The sequence below is a fragment of the Populus trichocarpa genome, chromosome 2 (genome assembly GCF_000002775.5).
Source record: "Populus trichocarpa isolate Nisqually-1 chromosome 2, P.trichocarpa_v4.1, whole genome shotgun sequence".
NCBI classification, from domain to species: Eukaryota; Viridiplantae; Streptophyta; class Magnoliopsida; order Malpighiales; family Salicaceae; genus Populus; species Populus trichocarpa.
The window spans coordinates 24950573-24963737 of NC_037286.2; the positions used below are offsets into that span (position 1 = coordinate 24950573).

General features: G+C 33.1%; 1 long non-coding RNA gene across 8 annotated transcripts; it reads right to left on the reverse strand.

Annotated features, from left to right (window-relative positions):
- Window positions 1-5369: 5369 nt before the first annotated feature.
- LOC112326513 (uncharacterized) lies at window positions 5370-12320 on the reverse strand. 8 transcript variants are annotated; one of them, XR_002980159.2, is made up of 6 exons: window positions 12072-12320; window positions 11910-11986; window positions 11304-11402; window positions 11043-11129; window positions 8222-10189; window positions 5370-6421 (listed from the first exon to the last, which is right to left on the reverse strand). It is a non-coding gene; the product is annotated as an uncharacterized LOC112326513 (long non-coding RNA). The 8 variants fall into 8 exon arrangements; XR_008058412.1 differs by having other exon boundaries at window positions 10330-11129; XR_002980157.2 differs by adding an exon at window positions 11557-11716 and having other exon boundaries at window positions 8222-11129.
- Window positions 12321-13165: the final 845 nt, after the last annotated feature.

Genomic DNA, 13165 nt, shown 5'->3' on the forward strand with positions numbered 1-13165 from the left:
TTTGAAATCTGATGAACCCTAAAAAAGAAATCTAAAAAACCCTCTCCCTACACCTACCCATAGATATGTAAAAATCTTTTAAGGACCTACCATATTTCTATCGATATTAATGTTAGGAATATTTTTTTTTCTTTAATATTATTACAACAATATTACACTTTAGTCTCTCTTCTTTATAAAAAGACTCATGGGCTATAAATAGACTATAAATCCTTTAAACAAAGGGTTCAAAATCTTTATTCTCCACTGTATATTTATTTCTATAATATCTCTATCTTTTTGTATTATTATTGTATTTTTTTCTCAAAACTTCACTGACTCAATCATCAGAAAGTTGCTAAATTCATAAAAGGGGACCTTTTTACAGGTATCAGGCACCAGCCACCTTAGCTAGGGAGAATTGAATAGATTTTTAGAATTAAGAGATTCACTAATCATCTAAAATTGTTTTACCCTTACGCTATTTGGATTTTTTGGGACATAATCAATTGACACCGTCTGTGGAAACTAAGCAAAAAGCTGACCATGCTCACAGCGACACCCATGATTGCATCCACGGCTACGCTCTCAAGCTATTTTTATAGTGATTTGTACACACAAAAGGTGTCCTCGGGATTTGAGGGGCTCTAGTGAAAAACAAAAGCTAATCAAAACACTCCTTAAAAAGGATGTGTGATAAACCTCCTTGCCACAACAGACATTTCTGTCCATTTGAACCTCAATAACCCATCAACCAAGAGCAAGTTTGTACTCACGCAGTGTTGGTTATCCGAGGCGGAATCAGACATTGTCACCATTGCAAGTTTGAGGGGGTTTTTTGGCCCTTTAAATTTGGGTTCATTAGTGGCCCTCCAAGTCTTTGTGATATTTAAACGCAAAGACTTGTAAAAGTAGCAAGTATAACGAGTTTGTCGATTTGTTTTTATAAGAAGCAGGGTGAAAACCTCAAGTAAAATACCAAAGAACTCATGTGCAAGGGTGTGCACCATGTTTGAAAAAGAAACCTCTAAGTACGTAGAGGTAAACCACGAGGAAACTCATACCTAAAAATATTTTCTAATAGGTAAAGAAACTCATGGAGAACGTGTTTGTACTTAGACAATTTCTAAGTGCATATATGAATCATTGAGATAAATCTAGACTTAATAAGGGGTTTGGTTGTGCCAGACTAGAAAAATAGCTTAAAAAGATCATAATTTTTTTATCCAACTATTGGATCAAGCTCAAATTTTTACACAAGATTTTGGAGGCCATTTTTCTTTTTGTAGCCACTACATTGCTACGTGGATTGTCGAATATTTAAATATAAAAAATCTCACAATGAGACCCTAGTTTTGTCAGTTTTGTGATTTTTCTTAATTTTTTCAAGTTTCATGTTATTTTGGAGGCCATTTTTTTTTAGTAGTCATTGCATCGCTACGCGGACTATCGAATCTTTAAATATAAAAAATCTCACAATGAGACCCTAGTTTTGGCAGTTTTGTGATTTTTTTTTTATTTTTTTAGTTTCATGTTATTTTCATAAAATTGTGAATTTAGAGCTCATATGTGTAGCCCCTTTCACCTATAAAATAATTTTGTGTTCTTTATTGACCTGTTATCTTTAGCTTTCACATGCATCTACTAGGAAGATCAAATCAATTCCTTCCTTGACAATGACATGGGGCGTAAGAGCCCCTTACGAGAGAGATCAAACTTAAGAATAAGATATTCGAGATCATCCCTGGAGATAACATAAGGTCTGAAAGCCTATATGAAGAGTTGTGTTAGTTCCTCGAGTTCCAGTTAGCCTTGATGATATATACTTGGCCATAAGACTAGGTTATTCATTTCAAGCTGTCATGAATGGTGGAGTTATTGCACTAGATAGTACCAATTCCAAGGAGATTATGCAATCACACTAAGGATATTCCGTTTCAATGAGATTGTGCAATCGTGCTAGGAGGAACCCTTCCAATGAGACTGTGCAACCGCACTACGAAGAAACTCTTTCAGAGAGATTATTCAATTGCACTAGAGAGAACCCCTTCTAAGGATGTTGTGCAAGAGTCTAGAAGCCCCCTTGAAGATCTGTAGATATGAAATATATGTTGAAGATACAATTATTTTAATTTGAAAATAAACTTACTTCATATCAAATATAATATATCATGAGGTGATTTGTTGGACTTTAAGGAGCTCTTTGATCCATCATTTGAAAAGCAATTTTATGGCACTAGAGAGAACCTTTTCTAAGGAGATTGTGTCATTGCTTTAGATAGAACCCCTTCCAAGGAGATTGTGCAACCGCACTAGGAAAAACCCCTTCTAGGGTGGGGATGTCGCAGGTGAAAGACTTTAAGAGCGACAAGGTCTGATTCCGTCGTTGGACAACCAACATGATATGAGTACGAACTTGCTCTTGATTTATAGGTTGTTGGAGTTCAAATAGGTAGAAGTGTCTATTATGGCAGGGAGGTTTGTCATACATTCTATTCTAAGAGTGGACTCAAGAGAAATCAGGTGTTAAATTTGCAAAATACGCACAACTTTAGTGACTGGAATAAGGATAAATCAGGGATTAGGATTGAAAAAATTAAAAGTTTAATGGTCATTTAAGAGAGTAATCGAACAAATCAGAAAACAAGAACCAACTTGTAAAAGGCGCTCGGATTTGAGGGTGACAATTGAAGTTGATAGGGACACAATTGCATGAAATTAAAAACAAAGGAAAATTAAGGATAAAATAGAACGAAATCAAGAGATAAGAGATTGAATTGAACTTTGACATATCCTAAATCAAAAGAAAACCCTAATTTATAGGAATTAGTCAAAACGACATCATTCAAGGTATTATGCTTCTTTTTCAGTTTTTTAGATGATCGAGGGGGCACCTTTAGATGACTGAATGTGACGTTTATGACCATCCCAAAGGCTGAAACCACAATCATTTGACCGTGAAACACCCTCTTTACAACCCCATATCTTTAATAATAATGTTTACATCTCATTTTCTCCATGGATCTCTATAACATCTTGTCTTTAGTCAGCCAAGACCACAGTTTCAGACATTTTCAAACATTTAAATATGAAGCTACAGACCTTCAAATCAAGCAAGAATGGGTCCGATCGAAAGCCATGCACCCCTTCTAACATGTCCAGGTAATCTCAGGCGACGTTGACATCGCAAATGCTCCAACGATGTCTAGAAAGTGGTCAACCCAGTCAGCCTTGACATGAACACTCATTTGTAAAAGAATGTTCATCTTTTTTTTCATTTACTCCCACGTAAAAGCCTTCAGAAGGATTACATCAAAGGTTTTAAACCTTTCTCTCTAGATCCAAGGGCATAAACACCCACATTGGTCCCCAAGTACCCTACAAAACCACCTACACCCAAAATCAACAACTCAATGACAAAACCAACTAGGTTTTAGTCTATTAGAACCCTAGACAATCCATCTAAAAGACCTAAATCTGTCAATAAAAGAAGAGGTCGAAGAACAGGAGGAGAAAACAAAGAGAAACAAAGGGAAAAAAGAGGGGAAAAAAGAAGAAGAAAGAAAATTAGGCTAAGAGCCAAGGTCCTATCCAGAAAGTTTTTGAAGGTTCAGCTCTGGTCTAGGGAGGTCTGGAAATAAGAAGAAAGGTAAATAACACCAAGAACCAATCCAGATTTGTATTTTCAAAGCTAATAAGGTATACACATTCGAACCTTGAAAGTGGAGTCTGTGAGGCCTGTTGGATCCTTCTTTTATGTTCAATACAAAGTCTTGAATGCCTTGATATGCTCTTGATTGTTTTTCTGCCATTTTATTGCATGAAACTTTGGTTTGAAGAATGCTAAAAGTGGCAGCAAAGGGGCAGAAACACTTTCTGTTAATGAAATGATAGCTCCTGCTTCTAGGTAGTTGTTCTGGCCATTTGAAGTGAAAATGATTAGATTTTAAAGCTCATCTTGTTAAAGATTGATTGTTGTTTTAAGTTCATAGCTTTTAGGATTGAAAATCAATGCTTTTTTTGAATTTTTGTTTTGTTTTGTTGTTTCTTTGGCTATAATCATGTTCATTACCAATAATATGGTATATAGGGATAGGGACACACTTCAGAGACCAAAATAAGCGTTTTTTGGTGCATTTCATATCTGTGGTTTCTAGGCAACCTGTTTCTAAGCTTAAGGCAGATTCATCCGTTAAATCTTACGTACTAGTTTCAGGGCTTGATTGGTTTAGTTTCTGGTTTAGATAGGTCCGCCCATCATCTTTGATAAGTAATCTAGGAGTTTTTCGCAACAATAACAGGTTTTAATACATTTAAATCCTAGGTTTTCCGTTTCGAACCAAAACCTATTTTTTAGGAAAATCATGTTATTTTGTTGATCATTAAAAGAAATGAACCATTGATTCTTAATTTATGGAGGATTACAAACAGAAACATCCCCTCATTTGTTTGAAATCTACTTTGGATTGATAACCATGTTTTGTAAGGAGACAAATAACATTCATCTGTTTTGCTGTCTTTTTTGTTTTGATCCATTTTTTATTGAAACTTTTTGGAGTTTTTGTGTTTTTGCCACTTTTGGTCCGTTTTGTTTCTGAGTTGACTTAGTTGCGTCACCCCAACCAGGTCAACTCAACTGTTTCAACTTGGTTGAGTTTACCCTATCGAGTCAACCCGGGGTTGACCCGATTGAAATAATAAAATAATATATATGTTTTATGTATATAAAAACATAAAATCAACTTTTGCTTTTGTTTAGATTTTTTTTAGGATGTGTTTTTTTAGGAAAAAATCATTTTAAACGTCTTAGGTTTTTTTATAAATTCTCAAGAAAAACTACAAATAAAATGTTTTTTATGTGTTGCATACGGCCAAGTCTCTCAAAAAATTATAAAAAATCATATCGTTTAGTATTTTCATACGAAAACAAAAAAATGTGTGTTTTGGCATGCATTTTAAGATTTAATAATCAATTTATTAATTCCATGAGAAATTGATCAATATTTCAATAAATCATCCTTTTTTTAATTCATGAGAATTAATTGTTAAAAATCATAGTATAGAACGTTGAACCCATAAGTGAGGCTAGTATTTGAAATGTCAAGAGTTGACCAAAAAATTCTCAAAGTTATCCTAAATATTCATTAATTTTAATTAGAAGTATTTTTTTCACTATAATACATAAATTATGAAGAACTTTTTTTTTCTAAGAATTTATTAATAATAATAAGGTAGAAGTTTTCTAATTTAATCATACATAAATTAATAGAATTTTTTTTTCTAAAAATTTATTAATTGGTAGTATTAACAACAACAACAACAATAATGATGATGATGATGATGATAATAATAGTAATAATAGTTATTATAGTAATAATTGTGGTAATAATAGTAACAATATTATTAATAATAATGATACTTATAATACTACTTGTAATAATAATAGCAATAGTGATAGCGATGATAATAATAACAATAACAACAACAAGAAAAATTTTAATAATAGTAATGATAATGATGATGATAATTGTAGTAATAGTGATGATATTACTTATTAATAATAGTAGTAATGATAATTTTGATTCTTATTTTTTGAATTGCTATTTTTCAATTATTTTCATCATTTAATATTTAATTTAATGAAAATTAAATTTCATGGTTTTTCTAGATTGAGTATTTCAGGTCTAATAACTTTTTATGTTTTTATCGGATTGTTCCAGTCATATAATTTGGATCGCAGGTTTTGCAAGATATTTCATGTTGGTTTAATCTTAACTAGCTTTGTTACACATTTACCATGAACAATTTTTTATGTTATTTTTTAACTCCATTTCAATACCTAAACATTATCTTTTCTACAAAAAAAAAAATATAAATGGGCCTCACTGTGAAGTGCGAACACCGAGGTTAGTATACAACAAATGAGAACTAAAGCTAATGACACGCATATTAGGAGAGAATATGCTAATGTTCAATTAGAAACCATCCAAAATGCAAAACTACACTTCTTGCTCCGTAAAAAAAAGACATGTTGTCGAGTTGCATGTGCACCATGAGTATCAAAATTATCAGGTTTACCAAAACAGGGTATGTGGGGGAAAACAAGGGCAAATTTTGAATAAAAACATCAAGAAGTGAATAAATGTATCCTTATCCCACTTAGACGAAGTATGCATAGATTTCTTTAAAAAATGAATTTAGGTAGCCAGGGAATCATTTGAATTCCAAAATTGATTTTTTAAAATCAAAATACATATACAATGACCTAATTTTACTTCAACCAAATGTATAATGAAATAAGAAATTACCTGGTGAATTATTTGATAAAAGCTATGTCGACCATTTACTCCTGGTTTGCCAAATTCAATTCAATTTCTCCAGTCTCAAAGGGAAGTAATACATCATCAATAGATGCTCCATTGTCATTACTTTCCATCCAGACCTAGATTTGAGTAAAATAAACAAATTTGAAATACAAAAAAATAAAATTGAAGAGGGGTGAAAGTGAAATAAAAATCAAGTTCCATAAATTATTACAAATAAAATAAATAATAATAAAAAGAGGGGCTAAATCTAAAGAGATTAAAAATCGAAGGGCTTTTTTGAGATTTTCAAGGGATAGGGATGGGAGTTGAGAAAGAGATAGGGAAGGAGGGGAAGGACGCTGGCGGCAAAATCACGGCCTTTAACCACTCGTGTCACGTCCTTCAGGAGAAGACATCATGACGATTCAAAATCCATTGTGGAAGATGGCATTTGACCATCGGATAACCCCTCATATATCGATGTGTGGAATACATGCATCAGCAATTTTTTTAACAATATTTATTATATTGAATTACACGATTGCCCTTAAAACAACTTTGATAATTATAAAATAGCCTAGGTGCAAATACAAAAATGTCTCTAAGCATAAACAGTTGAAGAATAATAGGAGACTTAACTTATTAGTTTGCAAACCTTTCCTATTTATACATGTAGGGTAATATACAATAGTTAATATAGAGATTACAACACTACAGTAGTTCTATAATATTTCCTATACACATACACATTTCATAAAATGCCCCCTCAAGTTGGGGGGAATCGACCCGAAGCTTGAACTGAAAAGCAGTAAAAGAATCAATAGGAGCAGATCAATAGGAGCAGCTTAGTAAAGACATCTTGGGTCTAGCAAACATGTTAGACTCGCATTACTAGTCAGCCAAGTCCACGTCAGCCAAGGTTTTTATTTTCTCAATAATAATAATAATGGTTATAATGATAACGATAGTAATGATAATGATGACGCCGATGATAATAATAATGGTAATGGTGATAGTAGTAGTAGTAGTAGTTATGATACTAATAATTATGGTAATAATAATAACAATATTATTAATAATAATGATACTAATACTAATAGCAATAGTGATAGTGATAGCGATAACAATAATACTAATAATAACAGTAGTAATTTTGATGATAATGATGATGATGATGATGATACTTATTAATAATAGCAGTAATAATAATTTTGATCTTTCTTCTTTGAATTGCTATTTTTTTCAATCATTTTGTATGATTGAAATTCTCTTTTTTTTTTATTTCATCATTTCATATTTAATTTATTGGAAATTGAATTTCATGGTTTTTCTAAATTGAGTGCTTCAGGTCTAATGACTCTAGTTATAGGTTTGAAAAGTTAGCATATTTTTTTTAAAAAAAAAAGCTTTATGATTCTCTTTATGTTTTTATCGGGTTGTTTCAGTCATATAATTTGGGCTACAGATTTTGCAGGATATCTCGTGTTGGCTTAACTTGACTAGCGTTGCTACACATTTGTCATGAATGATTTTTTATGTTATTTTATAACCTCGTTTCAATACCTAAACATTATATTTTCTATAAAAAAAATAATTTCGGCATCGCGGTGAAGCGCAAGCACCGAAGCTTGTACACAACAAATGAGAACTAAAGCTAATGGCACGCATATTAGGAGCGAATATGCAACTATTCAATTAGAAACCATCCAAAATGCAGAACTAAACTTCTTGCTCCATAAAAAAAAAAAAAGACATCATGTTGAGGGTATGTGCGGAAAAACAAGGACAAATTTTGAATAAAGACATCACGAAGTGAAATAAATGAATTTTAGGAACAAGGAATCATTTGAATTCCAGAATTGATTTTTAAAAATCAAAATAGGTATACAATGACCAAATTTCACTTCAACCAAATGCATAATGGAACAAGAAATTACCTGGTGAATTAGTTGATAAAAGCTATGACGGCTATTTGCTCCTGGTTTGCCAAATTCAATTTTTCCAGTCTCAAAGAGAAGTGGTACACCATCAATCGATGCCCATTACCATTACTTTCCATGCTGACCTAGATTTAAGTAAAATAAACGAGCATTGAAAACTTTAAAAGGCACATTTTCTCTCCTTTTTATTACATATTCAATACCAAAGGAAAGAGAGTTAGAGTTCAAGTAGGCTTGCTTGTTGAATGTGAGGTGCAAATTTCTTCACGGCTTTAGAATAAGGTAATATAGTCTAAAGGAGTTGTAGAATGAGTTATAGGACCACTCATAAAGTTACAGTTGTTAAGAATTCTAAAAATTGGTCGCAACTCAAATAGATCTTGGGGAGAAGTAGTCACTCCTGCAGGATATCCAAAAAATAAAACATTTCACACACTTAACAGACCTAAAAGTACCTGAAGGAGAAAGTCAAAATGTTATCAATATGTAACTAGAATCTCATAAAACACATCAAAAACTCATGTTATCAACAAATCCTAACAAAATAGCAAACACATTATAAGCAAGTAACAAGGGGATGAGTAGGAAACTAAAGTAGATATCGAGGGAATCAACGAAGCAAAACTCTTTGAACACTTCATGGCAAAAAAGTGATTAATTGTATGTTATACATCTTTCTATGCTAGAGATTGAGAACTCTTGCCACTTTTGACATTGTTTCTTGCAGCCTCTAAAATAACGGTGCAAGAGAAACCTAACTTTGTAAATTAAAACGATCAGAAGTTACCATAATTCCCAGCAATTTGAGAAACCATATTGGAGAACAAAGGCAACACACCAACAACACAATTAGGATTCTGCATGAAGTTCTCCATGTTTCTGTCCACAAAATGAGAGCAAACCCACCACTAAATCTGCCACCAACCTAGTCCCAGAATGCAAAAGCATTAATAGGATCGATGCCAAACTTTTCCCCAAACTGCATTGGTAAAAGACAGTTGGAGTATACAAGTAGCCAGAGTGGTTAAATAAAAAAAAAAGGCATCTTTGAAAGATGAAAAGAAGAATGAAAAGCCATGAATAGAAAACACTAAAAAGGGAGGAGCGAAAATGAATTTTGAAATACCATAGAACTTCAATTATCCCAAAGTCTAAAGAATATGAGAGTGCAGACAAAATGAATTCGTTATACCACAAGATTAATGCTAACTGCGACCACATGCTTGGCAACTGCAGAGGGTCTAAAAATAAGTGACAGAATGGTCACACGTTATAGTCACAGAAAGAGAGACAGAGCAATTGCAAGGCATATAAATGTATTCAAAATGACCCCTTGAACCATGAATGCACCTATGATTACCTGTCCACACATGAAACATGCCCACTGTATGTTAACACCACTTCTAGAAGTCAGTCATAACGTGTACTTCTAACTCAGGGGCAACATGTTAAATGATGCACTGTTCCCCTGAAATACACTATGTAAAAAAAATGCCACTTTTAGGATACAACTAGCATTTGGATGTTCTCTTTTAGCCCTTCTCTGAAAAAAAAAGGATATGAAAGGAAAAAAAAAGGCATATCAATATCTCTTGCCAGCTCCATCCCTTGTGATACACAATATCTGTATGCAACATAGTTTCTCTGAATCCCGGGTAAAATTTCAAACATGAACGGCTTAGAGCTCCTCTTCCATAATTAAGGTGGGATACAATAAGTTCTAAAATTTATCACACAAGCTCAGTAATCACTGCTCAAAGCAAGTGGACCTTGCTAAAACAATTTGAATAAGCCTACCTCTGTGAGTGTGGGATGAGAGACTTGTAAAACACTAGCACAAAAAACAAAGATTTTTGAAGTTATAGTGACATGGAATTGCTTACAATCGCTGTTGGCGTTCTACAGCACATTTGCTAGCCTCTGGATCTGATTGCATTCGTAAACAACTATAATTTAAGCAAGCTTCTGCCGTAAAACAAAGTCAAAAAATTGTATTATGAAAAAGAATCAAAATCCAATGAGAATAAGACACCAAAACAGAACGATGCAACTTTAGTAAAGCATCAGAAAACTTGTTTGAAGAGCAGTGTGCACAAAAAGAGGACCTAGGAAGCTGCCACCAATGCCGATGGAAATATCGATCCCCTTTACCCCTTCTCTCAAAACAAAAGGATAGGAAAGGAAAAGGAAAGGCATATCAATATCTCTTGTCAGCTCCACCCCCTGTGATACACAATACATGTATGCAACATAGTTTCTCTTCAATGATTATTAAGAGAAACTTCTCTATCTACTTTACTATGCTTTTACAAATAGAATAAAACATTTGCATGCATGCAAACGCTGTACAATGAGATGATCACTACTCAGAAATATCCAAACAAGGCAAGGCCAAAAGTGCTCTTCAGCACAAATAAAAGCTAATGTGAAAAATAACAACAGCAAAAATAATGCGACGATAAAAGAAAAACTAAACCTAAATATATTTCCTAATATATTTGCTGTATACTCACATCTGACGTTTACGCATTTGCTCCTCTAATCCATATAAAAATATTGCAGAAGATTTAATTAACAAAACATTTATTCTACCACCAAAGCAAGACAAATATCCTCTCAGGTCCCTAAGCTCTCGTTTTCCAAATTCCGATAACTCAACACATTAAAGCAAACCACACCACACTCAATGTTGAACAAATAATTCTGATTTCAAATAGTATGTTACTTCAATCATTAGTCCCATCTGTCGAATAGCTAAAACAGAATATTGTTATTGCATAAAATCATCACATAAGCTAGCAAGGAATTGAGAATTTACCTTCAATATGTGCGTGACATCATCCAGGTCTCTTCTTGCATCGAACAACTTCTAGTCTGAACCAACAGAAATCCACCTGTGTAAGAACTTTAGAGAAGATGAAATACATTGTAGAACATGGGTTGAAATATAGCATCTTTCCTAGGTGTGAATGCAAATTAATAACTTAACAATCTAGTAATAGCCACAAAAAATGAACAGAGGACGAGGATAGACTGAAGGTCTGCATGCAAATCAGTGAGTGTAACACCCAAAACTTACAATGCTTTCCTCCTCGTATGGTGCCAGCTTTCCCATATCAAGCCCGCAATTGTTCTACCTTTACCCACACCAGCTCCGTCTCCAATAAAGAATCCAGCCCTATTGTCAAAAAAATACAAAAATAAAAAAAAATTGCAAACATCAGTGATATGATTATTAACAAGTAAAATCAAGAGAGTTGGACATGTAATGTCCCTTTGCTCTAACAAAAGGGACTGTTAAGGCATTATAAAGAAAAAATCTAGGAGCACACCTCAGATATTCATAAAGGACAACGAATTTCTTCACGGAAAAAAAAAATATTGTACGCCAATTTCTCATAAACGTAAATATGAAATAGATTGCAGAAATAAAATCAAACTCGCATGCTTCCCATTGAGCATGCGATCAATCTTTTCCTTGAGATGGGCCACCTGTATCATGGAAAACAAAAACTTACACAGATAATTACATTGCAAAAAATCCTTTCAAGCATTGGAAAACGAACAAAAAGAATTCCTATTTTGGCGCGAGCAGTCAAGCGTAATTCCGTCAAAATCAACATGCACACATGCATTACAATTTACAAACTAAATTCGTTGTAACGAGAACTATAAAGAGACTTACAGGATCGTTGACATGCATCGGTCAGCGTCGCTCAACAGATCTCGTAAATGAGTCTTTTTAATTTTCTCAACGTGAGACTGCAAATAAACAATTAAATACTGATGATTCTTTCTTTCATATATATGATACAAAATTCAAAAATAAGAAGCGTTTTTTATTTACCTTCAAGTCCTTTCATGGCTGGGTTTCACATATTATAGTTGATGAAGCCATCGGAGTTTTGTTTCTATGATGTAGTCAGGGTTCGATAAATAAAGAATAAAAAAACACCATCGAAATACATGAGTAAAGCAAGAGAACTAGTCACCACTAGACGACGATACATGAGAAGAGATCGCCGAAATAAATGAGTGATGCAAGAGAACTAATCACCGACAGACAATGCCCGATAAGAGAATGGATGAGCTCTGGGTTTTCTTACCTTTTATGGGACGAGGAAGAGAGGAGGGGAGGGCACATGAAAAGGCCAAGACACGAGAAAGGTGTGTTTCGAGTGTTAACGGTCTTCTTGGATTTTTTACTTTGCTTGAGACTTCCTTTACAGGATAGGACAAAGTAACGCCATCCTGCTGCACGCCGGATTGTAGACTATCAAATGAACGGGTTTGTATAGTTTAATGCTGTTGTTTTGCTCCCTCACCCCCACGTGGGCTGGGTCTCAAATTCAAAAATAATTATCTAAACCTAAGGCGTGGATTTTTTGTACTTGAACTCCGTCTAATTAGATTTAGGGTACCCGTTGAAAATTAGAATTATAATTATTTAGTATATAATTAATTTAATAGATATATAATGTTTTTAAACTTTAAACTTATTTATTTATTTCAGGTTGGGATCGGGTCGACATATCAATATTTGTATTCGACCCAAGTCTGATCGGGTCTAAAAGTTTTATTTCTATTCAAATCAATTTGGATCGATATCTACCAGGTTCGGGTAAAATTATCATCCCTATTGTTTTTTGTTTGATTTGTTATAAATTATTTTATTATTGTTGAAAGATTTTTTTAAAAAAAAATTCAACAATGACAAACAGTCACGAATCAAACATCAAATGGATTTTAACTACCTATTTGAGTTAATCATGTAAACTTCTTTAACTCATATTTTTACATAAAAAATCAAAATGTAAATTAAAAAGTATATGCACACATCTAATTAAATAAATCAAGAGTCATTTGAGTAAATAAATGGAAAGAAAATCATTAATAATAAATAAAAATAAATCTAAAAAAATTAAGAAACAAATATAAATC